Source organism: Gorilla gorilla, chromosome 7 (assembly GCF_029281585.2).
Source record: "Gorilla gorilla gorilla isolate KB3781 chromosome 7, NHGRI_mGorGor1-v2.1_pri, whole genome shotgun sequence".
In the NCBI taxonomy this organism is placed as follows: Eukaryota; Metazoa; Chordata; class Mammalia; order Primates; family Hominidae; genus Gorilla; species Gorilla gorilla.
In genome coordinates this window covers 82,516,111-82,528,361 of record NC_073231.2, presented here as the reverse complement: position 1 = coordinate 82,528,361, position 12,251 = coordinate 82,516,111, and the positions used below count along the sequence as shown (strand labels likewise).

The 12,251-nt window shown below is 48.9% G+C and overlaps 1 protein-coding gene across 3 annotated transcripts in view; it reads left to right on the top strand.

Moving 5' to 3' along the window:
* The first annotated feature begins 1,198 nt into the window (after positions 1-1,198).
* The window catches only part of PLEKHA2 (pleckstrin homology domain containing A2), a 73,498-nt gene continuing 62,445 nt past the window's right edge, over positions 1,199-12,251 (top strand). For 2 of the 3 annotated variants that reach the window (XM_055348962.2, XM_019032501.4), the window contains exon 1: positions 1,199-1,593. The gene's annotated coding sequence lies outside the window, so the exon portion shown is untranslated. Of the gene's footprint in view, positions 1,594-1,945; positions 2,041-12,251 lie in introns of all 3 variants that reach the window. The other variant, XM_055348961.2, reaches the window with a different exon arrangement.

The following is a 12,251-nucleotide window of genomic DNA, read 5'->3' as shown; positions in this document are numbered from 1 at the left end:
GAGGAAACTTGTGTGGTTTCATCACTGGTGCTTTCGGGGTGTGTGGGGCGGGCTGTCCTTCTCCCTCGGTCCTGGCTCATCGGCCCAAGCCCCCCTCCCCAGGCTTTGTGGCCTCGGGTCGGTCGTGGAGACATAAGAGGCCGCCTTTCCTCTGTTAACAGCGGGAATGTGCCCCAGCCTCTCCCTCCTTCCTGCAAATCCAGTCCTTGTCCTGGAGAACCTCAGCGTCTTCTTATGCCTGCCTCTTTCAAAGCCTCGTAGGATTTACACCTGATTAACAACGTTTGCATTAGGATCGCCAGACACCGGCGCACTGCCCTGCAGGCCCGCGCGAATCTTCTACATTTTCATGTTTCGGATGTTGTCCACCTGACTTGATGCATATTCAAATATCTCTCTCCCCACGTGGGAGGCCGGAGTCAGAACCTGACAGACCTGCCGTTTACTAACTGGGGACCCAGGGCAAATTACTTCACAAGTCTGAGTCTCGGTTTCCTCACCGTGAACCGGACTGGTACCCATAGGTTGCGGCGTGGATCAAATGAGATAGCGCAGGGGCGGGACCCGCGCACAGCAGCTCTCTTAGTTCCTGTTGGCGAGGTCTACGTAGTAACACATGCTTGTCTGTTTCCCATTTTTTCCCAGAGCACCCTCATGCTCTGGGGGCAGGAAGGGAGTCTTCGCATCACACCGAAAAAGTCCCAACGGGCACGGTGTAGGCGCCTGTGGTCCCAGCTACTCGGGAGGCTGGGGCAGAAGGATCGCTGGACCCAGGAGGTCGAGGCTGCAGTGAGCTATGACTGCGCCACCGCACTCCAGCCTGGGCGACAGAGCCAGACCCTGTCTTGATTAAAAAATAAAATAAAATAAAGAAATTAAAGTCCTTATAACCCTGGTTAGAGCGTTCCCGCCCACTGGTCTCTTAGGGCACATTTAGGACAACCTGAAGAAGCCACTTTTCTTGGGACCCTAACCCTTACCCCAACTCCTCGGTCCCCAAAGGCTAAGGGCTCAGGATCCGAAGGAGGCCCAGCTGAGGTCGCTGGGTGGGGCTCTGGGAGGAGGAAATGGGGTTCTTGAGGGAGCTCGCGCTCCAGCTCGCCTCCTCCTGCGAGGACGCCCCCTGCCCGGACACCTGCTGCCCGAGCGAGCGTCGGGGCCGGGCCTCCCCGCGGGGCAGTCTCGGCGCGCAGGTCCCACCTGCCAGGCGCGGACCGCGGGCGGCCTCGGGCGCAGCCTCCGGGCGCCCCGCCCCCGCCTCCTCCGCGCGGCCCCGGCGCCCGGCCGCACCCCCTCCCAGCCCGCGGCGCCCCGGCACCCCTCTCCCTCCCCGGCGGGCTCCGCGGAGCATTGTACTCACATCCGGGGCTGGGTTTTGCTTTAATGCGAAACGTAATTAACCCGGAAAAAAGAGCCGAGGGACGGGAGAGAAGGAGGGGGCACTGCGGGAGACCAGAGCGAGGGGAGCGAGAGGCGCGGAGAGTTTGGCAGGCAGACCCAGAAATTCCTGGAGCGCGGCGGACCCGGCGGCCGGAGGGGCGACCCCGCCCGATGTAACGCGCCCCGCCCGAGCCCCGGCCCCTGCACGGGGGGGTAAGTTGGACGCCCTCGCGGGCTCGGGAGTGGAGCGGCGCAGAGGGGCGCGCGGGGGCCGGCGGGGCTGGGGGTGCAGGGGGCGCCCCGGCGGGGGCCTGGCGGCCTAGGGGCGCGAGGGGCGCGCGCGCAGGGCTGAATACGCCGGTCCTGGTGGCTGACAGGCGAGGGGAGGTGGCCGCAGACCCTGGAGGCCTCCTCCAACCCTCTGGGAGAGCCCCGAGGGCAGCCCCTCCTCCAAGTGCCCCGGGTGGCCAAGGTCGCCGCCGCCAGGGGTCGGGCTGCGGGGGGTGGGGCCGCGGAGAGGGTGGGGGCGGGAGTTCTGCTGAGCTGCATTTTCTCACGTTTGCAGCAGCGAAACTTCTCTGCGGGTTCTGGCGCTGGGGCACCGACCCCGCAACGACTGCCCGGGCTGCGGGAGGGGAGGAGAGCAGAGAACGTCCCCAGGCAAGTCCCTTGGGTACGGATTGGGCCATGGAGACTCCTCTTTCTCTCCCCCGACTACCTTATTAAATGACAGGCCTAGAAGGCTCCCCTAGGGACTCCTGTCCTTTCCTCTGGGTGCAGCCTGGCCTTTGGGCTTCTGGAACTCCAGACAGTGAAAAGGACTGCCCTAAAATGCAGGTTCGGTGCCAGGTTGGGTGAGCCCTCGAGGGGAGCTGTCGTTCTCTCTCTCACCAACTTCTTCCTCACCTTACACGCTTCCCTTTTCTCCTCCAGTCCTAAAGACGATTTCACCAAAAATTTTTTAAAAAGAAAGAGAAAAGAAGGTTGGGGGGTGGGGTGGTGGGAAGCTAGGCCGTTTAGAATGGAAAAGTGTCCCTGCACGCCCAGAGAGGGGCGCAGGGCCCGCTGCGGCCGGAGCACCCTCACATCTCCTCCCCCGGGCCAGCCCTGCCCCCAGGCCCTAGCCTTAGGGTTTGGCTTCCTTCCTTCTTGGTGAACACAGGTTCAGGATGTATCTTCCCCTTCTCATTCCTTCTTCCTGCCCGCCCCCTTTCTTTCTTTAGGGCTCCAAGTGGGGTTTTCAGAGGACAGTAAACGGCAGAGAAGAGGGAGGGGAGAGCACCCCACCAGAAAGCCAGCTGTGGCTCTGGGGGCTCTGAAGGCTGAGCTGTAGATGCACTTGGGGCTGAAGTCCCAAGATTGCACTAATGGTGTTCTTAATATATCTGACCAAGTCCCATTTTCCCTTCTTTTGTCATTTTTTTTTCTTTGGTTGCGAAGCCTTCCGAAACAGCAAAGCAAAAGATCTTGAAAGAATAGAAGTTTTTGTTTTCTATTTCAGTTGCATTCAGTTGACATGTATTATACATGCAAGGCAGTGATGAACAAAACACAACCCCTGTCTTTATTTTTTCTTTTTCCTTTACCTCTGGAGGGCTGGACCCTGTTTTTGGGGCGCTTACAGGACTTGTAAGCCCCCCACTTGTTTTGAGAAGCCATAGTAAGCTTTTAGAAAGCAGCATCATCATCTCAGACATTAGCCCTCTTCACCATGTGCCGCCTGAAGGCAGATGACTTTTGCACTATCAGAGGTCTAGCTTGTAGTCTAGATTATGGCCAGCCCAACGTATGACATGTACTAGGTGCTAAGTAAATGTTTATTGCATTAATGAATGAATGCAAGCACATGAATTGTTTGCACTTGTCCAAATGGCAGAGAAAAGAGCAGTGTGGTTGTTCCTCAAACCTGTAGGAATTTGGTTCTCCAAGCTGGTACATGGGAGTTATTAGTCCGGATATTGCCTTTACACCTAAGTATCCTTTGACCCTGTTTGTACATTACAGCATGCTTTCTACAAATTGTCTATGGCACTCCTAGTGGGGTTTTAGCTGGCTGGTAATGGGAGCCTTGCTCATTTCACAGATTGGTAATTACCTTGGTATTGATTGAGAAACTGCCTGCCCTTTGGTGAAGAGTTTTTGCAACCCTTTCTTTTTCCTTGTCATTGGTGCTTTCTTCTCTCTTCTGTGTTAAGGAAATAGGGCCTGCAGATCCCATCATGTCATGGTAGTGAGCTGAACCATATTCAGCTCGGTATTTTAGAGTGGTTAAAATAAATCTTGAAGACATGCAGGTTTTGGTTGGTGCAGGTTTTTGTTCTGCAGAAGTGGGAAGGGGAAGGCTGATGAGCCCTATCAGCTGAGCACCAGAGCAGCCCTCCCACTACCTTGCCAAGTGTTTGCCGAAGTGCTAGGATACTAGGAAGACCCAAGCAGCGTTGGTCTCCTGTCCAATTCATGGGACAGATGGACAGGTGGGTGATGCCCCTGCTGAAAGGCTGGGTGACTCAGATGAGAGCTTGCTGCAGACCACAGTGCATCAGAATATCTCTTCTGATTCACGGAAACTGCTGTGGCTCGACTTATTCCGGTTGTGATAGACCTAGGGCTTGGAAAAGAGGATCTGGGTGCTGGGACGTTGGGTTGCTCTGCCCCCTCTCTTTTTCCACCATGAACAGTTTGGGTTGCCTTACTTTCCGTTTTCCATCTGTCTCAGTGAGCTGGATGGGACTCCAGCAATCTAATCTGGTAGGCTTTGGAAAGGAAGGAAGGAAAGCAAATATTATAGTGTGTTGGCCTATGGGAAGAGAAGAACCCTGGCCCTGCCTGATATGAGCCCATTATTGAGATGGGGTATTGGACAGGCGGGGGAGATAGGGCAGCTGAGAGGTGGGAGGGATGCGGCCCCATCCTGTCGGTAGAGGAGGCCGGGGGTTGGTGTAGTGAGACCCTACTGTTCCTTCTGAAAGCCCCTTCCCTGCCCTGACCCCAGTTGATTGAAGTGATTTGTTATGCATTAAAGCCGGAATTGGACTTTCTCACTGTGGAGGTCCCAGCCCTGCTGGGGCAGGGGCTCCTGATATTGCCCAGTGTGGGCAAAAGGCTTGGGGGCTTTGGCCCTGTGGTGTGCCTTTTGCCCACAGTGCCTGGTCAGCTGAGATGAAGAGGATGGGAAGCTGGGTCCTCTTGTCCTTAAGCTCTTTAGAAGCACTGCAGTTAAAGTGCGAAGGCTGGGACTCAAATTTGGCTGGCCCCTTGCAAAGCAGCTCTCTGCTGGTATGATTGCCCATGGCTGGATCAAGAGGCAGCTTGCCTTGGAAACTGACGAGCATGTCTAGGTTTCTGTTAACTCTCAGGGTAGCCTGGCCAAGAAGGAGTCAGCGCATTGCCTGGACTTTTTGTTTTAAACCTCCTGGAGAATTTTTAGAGATGTAAAATGCGGTGTTTCTTGGAGTAGAGGGAAGAGTGAGGGAAGCTGATGCCTTTCCTCGTGAGAGGAATCCCAGAGTCGCAGCTTTTTCATTGACATTTGCTCACTGGAGTTAGAGGGATGGAGGTGCGCATGCAGCAGCTGCCTGCCCAGTGTTAAGCAACTTTGCAGTAGTAATGATGACCATGTACTCCTTGTTAGGCACCCACACATGCAGTTTAACAACAACAATATTTACCCAATGTCTGGATGTCCAGCGCTTTTCACACATTATTTCATTTAATCCTCACAGCAGCCTTTGAAGTAGGTAAAGCAATTATCTCCATTTTGCAGATTAGGAAATAGACCCTGAAGACTTAAGCAACTTTTCTGCGTTTGAATCCAGGTCTGTCTGGCTCAAGACTCATGCTCTTTCCCTTCACTCCACTGCATGGATGGGATGGGTAACTGAAATCAGCACACCCTTTTGAATGGTCATCTTCTTGCAAAAGTTCCCTCAAAAATACTCATATTGGCTGGATGCCGTGGCTCATCTCTGTAATCCCAGGGCTTTGGGAGGCTGAGGTGGGGGGATCACTTGAGGCTAAGAGTTTAAGACCAGCCTGGGGAACATAGCGAGACCCCATCTCTACAAAAAATTGAAAAATTAGCTAGCTGTAGTAGTGTGCGCCTGTAGTCCCAGCTACTCGGGAGGCTATAGCTGGAGGATTTTCTGAACTCAGGAGTTTGAGGTTATAGTGAGCTGTGATCGCACCACTGCACTCCAGCCTGGGCACCAGAGCGAGACCCTGCCTCTAAAAAAAAAAATTTTTTTTAAATACTCATACTGATTATTGTCACCTGCACATCCTCCTTACCACACCCAGCCCCTCCTCCTTCCCTAAATCAAGAGACAGAAGCACATGTCTTTAGAGGAACACAGCTAGGCCATTTACGCTCCCCCCTCACCACTCCCCTGCTCCACCCCCGGCACTTTGCAAAAGGCCAGTAGGTTGGAGAAATTATGTTTTTTGTGTTTTTGCTTTTTTTTTTTTTCGAGACAGAGTCTCGCCCTGTCGCCCAGGCTGGAGTGCAGTGGCGCGATCTCGGCTCACTGCAACCTCCACCTCACAGGTTCAAGCAATTTTCCTGCTTCAGCCTCCCAAGTAGCTGGGTCTACAGGCGCATACCACCACGCCCAGTTAATTTTTTGTATTTTTAGCAGAGACAGGGTTTCACTGTGTTAGCCAGGATGGTCTCCATCTCCTGACCTCATGATCCACCCACCTTGGACTCCCAAAGTGCTGGAATTTCAGATGTGAGCCACTGTGCCCGGCCGGGAGAAATGATGTTTTCTTTTCATTCTCTTAACTGCCCATGTATTAGTACCCTTTGGTTGACATCGTCCATTATAAAATGAAGATTAGAGTTCCAGGACTCGCAGCTGTTGTTAGGAAGCCCAATAGTGAAACCGAATTCATTGTGGGGAGACTTTCACAATTCTGAAAGTTGGAGATCTCAGCTTTTATAGGCTGTAAAGCCAGTATGGCTGCGTGCCTGCACTGGTGCCCTCTCTGGTGGAGATGGTCTGACGAGCCTTCAGCCCCGGGCAGGCTTTTGTTTCCTGCAGGCTCCAACAACCACATTTTCTTTGAATGTAGATGAGGCTGCTGTGAAGAGAGGTCATGAGTGTCTGAAATATTTTGTTGTTTTTGGCATCTTTATTGCAGTGGTATCAATTTCCAGTTACTCCTGCCTTACACCCCTCCCCCCATATTTTTTCAAAAATTCCTTCTTGAGTATCTCTTGCTCTCTACTCCAAGTTCTAGGGTCCAGTGGGGATTGGGCTATCTCAGGGTCAAGCCAGCACCCTGTCTGATCCGCCCCCCGCCATTCCTGTACATGTTTGCATTCCTCACCCTGCACTTCCTCTGGGAACTTGTTCTCAGTACATTCCCTTCTCTCGCACTTTATTCTCCCGCCTTACACTATTTGGAATCTGCTATCATGACAGTTTCAAAATGCGGCCATGTTAGAGCCGTAGGAAGTGGAGGCTTCCACACTTCCTAAGTTATAATCTTTGACCCATTCTCAGGGATGTGTTCTCAAATAGCCATGCTTGCATTTTGCTGTTGTTTTTACTGGGTTTGTACATTGCGAAGGCTCTGGTTGGCTTCACAATATATCTTGATGTATGCTGCAAATCTAAACATATATGAACTCTGTTGACATGGTCCGTATGTATTCTAGCAACAGGTGAGTGACTGCTCCATATCTCTATATCTCAGTTCCTGTCTGCTGTGTTTCATACAGTCCTCTTTGAGATCTCTGATGTTATTTCCCGAAAAACTTTCTCCTGTTACCCAGTTGAGCCATTTCTGGTTGGTAGCACCTCAGTCACTACTGAAGCTGCTGCCTGCAGCTTCTGCCCTGGTAGGGGTAACAGGACAGAAGATGTACATACCACACGCCCCACTCCTTGTCAAAAAGCACCTTTTGAATATTTTCTGGAGCAAAATCCCAGAAATTCCTTGTCCTGCTAACACAGAATGTGAAAGAAACATCTCTAAATGTTAAAAATGAGTAATTTTTTTTCTCATTTTTGAACTGAGGTTGTAGTAGATTATTTTGTACTTCAGCCAATACCCTGAAGGCTTTATCTCTGTTATCACTTTCTCTTATTATTTATCTCAAAAATGCTAAAGTAGTCAGGCAGAGTCTCCCATATTTCCCTCTATTCTTTCCTCTGTCTCCAAATTATGTTAGCCATCTTCAAAATCAAGAGGGCTATTCAGAAAACCACAGCTCTCATTACTTAATACCTTTATAGCTTTTCTTTAAAATAAATCTATCTGGCTGGGCACAGTGGCTCATGCCTATAATCCCAGCACTTTGGGAGGCTGAGGCCAGAGGATCACTTGAGCCTAGGAGTTTGAGAACAGCCTGGGCAACCTACAAAAAATACAAAAATTAGCTGGGTATGGTGGTGCACGCCTGTAGTCCCAGCCACTCAGGAGGCTGAGGAGGTGGGAGGATCGCATGAGCCCAGGAGGTGGAGGCTGCATTGAGCCATCATTGTGCCACTGTACTCCAGACTGGGAGACAGAGTGAGACCATATCTCAAAAAAAAAATTAATCTATTCATCTTTTCACTCATCCAGCCAGCCACTTATTTTATGTATGTATGTATGTATGTATGTATGTATGTATGTATGTATGTACGTATTTTTGAGACAGGGTTTCACTCCTGTCACCCAGGCTGGAGTGCAGTGGTGTGAGACATTGGCTCTACTGCAACCTCCACCTCCTGGGCTCAAGAGATTCTCCTGCCCTAGCCTCCCCAATAGCTGTGACTACAGGTGCACACCACCTCACCTGACACTTATTTTAAAATGTCAGTCCTATCTCCCAAGTTTCAAGAAGGAAAACTCCACTGGGGGTTCCTGTCAGGGTCCCCATTTCCTTTTCCCAGAGCACTTTTCAAGGTACAGCTGATGTGTTGTAGGAATAGAGGAATAGCAGCATCGACTTGGTACTGAGTATTCTGTTGGCCCGAGGACCTGGGTGCTTCTTAAGACCAGAGAGCAAGGGACCACACCAGCAGGAGAAAGGGGGAAAGGCGCTCAGAGGATGTTGCCATATGAAGTAAGAAACCCAAACAGCTTGGAGGGTGCTAAAGCCCTCTGGGCAGGTAGATGTCTGGCTCTTGGATAATTGTGAGATGTGAAACATTTATTTATTAGGTTTAGGTCTTTAAAACACCAAAAAGTTCCAAGAGAGCTATACTTTAGGGAAGGCCTTGTTTGTTTGTGGACTCTGGAGAATTGAGAAATTTATTATCAGATTCAAAACTTATACACTTGGGTGGGAATCTGTGTGGAATTAAATAGCTTTCTCTCCTGCTAAATAAAGTAACACATGCTCCCTGTAGAAGATTTGGAAAAATATGTACAAGTAAATGAAATTCCACTCATAGCCCATAGATAATAACTTACTGTTTTGGTGACTATATATCTGGTTTTAAAACAGACCGTATATAGGAATATAAGAATAATATTTGGATGATTGAGATCATATTATGTACCGTTTCATATCTTTTAAAAAACTTATGATATGGTGAGTTTTCCCCTCATTCATTAAAAATAACCTGAAAACAGAGTTTTTGAATCATTGTGTAATATTTCCTTGTGAGTGTGTCCTGCTGTTTATTTAATTATTTTCTGGGCCAGGCGCGGTGGCTCACGCCTGTAATCCCAGCACTTTGGGAGTCCAAGGTGGGTGGATCACGAGGTCAGGAGATCGAGACCATCCTGGCCAACATGGTGAAACCCCATCTCTACTAAAAATACAAAAATCAGCTGGGCATGGTGGTGCACGCCTGTAGTCCCAGCTACTCAGGAGGCTGAGGCAGGAGAATAGCTTGAACCTGGGAGGCGGAGGTTGCAGCAAGCCGAGATGGCGCCACTGCACTCCAGCCTGGGTGACAGAGCGAGACTCTGTCTCAAAAAAAAAAAAAAGAATTATTTTCTAACCATTGTGTTGTTCAGGACATTACCAGTTGTTTGTTACTATAAATTCTATTGCAGTTGCCATCTTTTTACTTTAATCTTTCTTTGCATCTTTGTTGATTGACTTGGATGGAATCCTAGAAGTAGAATCACTGGGTCAAAGGGTATGAACATTTTTTGCTTTCTTGTTATATATATACAACTAAATTGCTTTCCAGAAAGGTTCATAGTCCTGTCCTGGGTGTATAAGAATCCTAGGAACATTTTTCAAGTAGACAACATCTGTTTTAAGCAGTGATCTTTCCCTTTCAGCCCCTCTAGTGCCTCTGTGTCCCATCTGGGCTATGTGCTATTTTCTCAGGGTCTGGGTCCCAGCTGTCTCTTGTATATTATGAGCCTTGCAAAGTTATCCATTGCCTCAGTTCCTCGGGGCAATTTTTTTCTTGGCTTGAATCTCCACTGGTGGAACCTAAGGCATGGAAATGGGCAGTAGAGAGATATTTGGGGCTGCGATACCTCCCAGTGCCCCCCATTTCATTCTCTGGCAGGCAGCCATTGACTCTTCCTTCTCATGAGCTGCTTCTAGTCAACTGGCAGGTGTCGGCCAGGAATCTCTCAGTTTAATTGCCATTTAACACACTTTCTGCCACTGATTAATGGGTGACTCCATGCAAACTCACTTTCTTTCCCCAAGTTTCACTTTTATCATAAATACTTATTTTCATTCGCAGTACATACTTAAGAACTTATATTCTACTTAGAAATCTGGATCATATAAAACTTCCCACTTTTTGTTTTTCTTTTCATTAAAATACTTTTTTTTTTGTTTGTTTGAGATGGAGTCTCACTCTGTCACCCAGGCTGGAGTGCCATGGTGTGATCTCGGCTCACTGCAGCCTCCACTTCCAGGGCTCAAGTGATCCTCCTACCTCAGCCTCCTGAGTAGCTGGGACCACAGGCATGCACTACCATGCCCGGCTAATTTTTGTATTTTTGGTACAGATGAGGTTTTGCCATGTTGCCCAGGCTGGTCTCAAACTCTTGGGCTCAAGTGATCAGCCCACCTCGGCCTCCCAAAGTGCTGGGATTACAGGCATGAGCCACCATGCCCAGCCTGAAATACATTTTTTAGTTACTGGAATAATATGAGGCTATGTCTTGGTTTGGTTTGGTGTTTGTTTGTGAGAGACAGAGAAGAGAGGGAGAGAGAGAATGAAGGAGAGAGGGAGAGAAGGACAGGGAGGGAGACAGAAAGAGAGGAATTCTGTATGCACATACTTTTGATTTGCTTTTAATGAAGTTCAGGAAAGTAGATGAAATAGGAAACAAACATTTAAAAAACATTCAACCTCACTAGACGTCATTATGTATTTGAAACCACCAATAGTTTAAAATAATGAGAACATTCAATATATGTAAGATTATAGTGATGATAACAATATATTGCTGGTTGCAACATAGATAACATCTTTTTAGAAAGCAATTTTGTAGAAGGACTCAAGAATTATGAAAGATCATAGCCTGTGATCTCGTTGTATTATTACTTGGAATTTATGCTCTTTCCATGTAAAAGAAGAAATAAAGCATGAAAATACAAATTTTAGCCTTATGTATGACAGTGAAAAATTGGATATAACCTTCAATTTAATTGTAGAGAAATGGTTATGTAAATTATAGTAAAACCAGTCCATTAATGTTATGCAACCATTAGAAACGATTATAAAGACGATGTAGCAACATGGAAAATGCTTATGACATCATCTTAAGTTTTAAAAAGGCCAATTATGTGGATAGGGACATGAAAAAGCATGCAAATGTGAAAATTGTTGGCTGGAGTGATTGTTAAAATAATTCCAGCATTGTTATATTATGATTTTTGCACTAAACCCAGAAAACACGAGGGAGGTTTGGCTAGGGAAGATAGGGTGCTGAGTGGGTTGGACAGAGGCCCCTTCTCTTACAAATACCCTGTGTGCTTTGTTAGCTGTGTGTTGTGAAGGCCAGGAAGCTACTTGCCAGGCAGTTTCATTACGGTATGAGAGCAAAGGTGAAGGGACCATCTAGAGAGAGGGGTATCTAGAGCTCTAACCCAGCATGAACACTTTCTTTTTTTTTTGAGAGGGAGTCTCACTCTGTCACCCAGGCTGGGGTGCAGTGGCGTGATCTTGGCTCACTGCAACCTCTGCCTCCCAGGTTCAAGCAGTTCTCCTGCCTTAGTCTCCCGAGTAGCTGGGATTATAGGTGCGCACCACCATGCCTGGCTAATTTTTGTATTTTTAATGGAGACAGGGTTTCACCATGTTGGCCATGCTGGTTTTGAACTCCTGAACTCAAGTGATCCACCTGCTTCGGCCTCCCAAAGTGCTGGGTTTACAGGTGTGAGCCACCGTGCCAGGCCCCAGCATGAACGCTTTCCATGTTGTCCCAGGAGATGAGGGCTGGGTATTGTCAGGATGCCCACAGGCTTACCTGGGAACTCCTGAGATAAACCACCCTCGGTCACCCTCTACCCAATATTTTCACACTGGGGAACTCAGGACAAAATGAAATTTAAGGCTGGGTATGGTGGCTCATGCCTATAATCCCAGTACTTTGGGAGGCTTGAGGCAGGAGGATTGCCTGGGTCTAAGAGTTTGAAAACAGCCTGGGCTACGTAGGGAGACCCCATCTCTATGAAGAATTAAAAAATTAGCCCTCCATGGTGGTGTGCACCTGTAGTCCCAGCTACTGGGGAGGCTAAGGCAGGAGGATTGCTTGAGCCCAGGAGTTGGAGGCTGCGGTAAGCTACGATTACACCACTGCACTCCAGCCTGGGCAACAGAGTGTGACCGGGTCTCTAAAAAATAAAAACATAAAATGAAATTTAAGATAAGTGATTTTGGCTGGGCGTAGTGGCTCACGCCTATAATGCCAGCACTTGGGGAGGCTGAGGCTGGTGGTTCACCTGAGGTCAG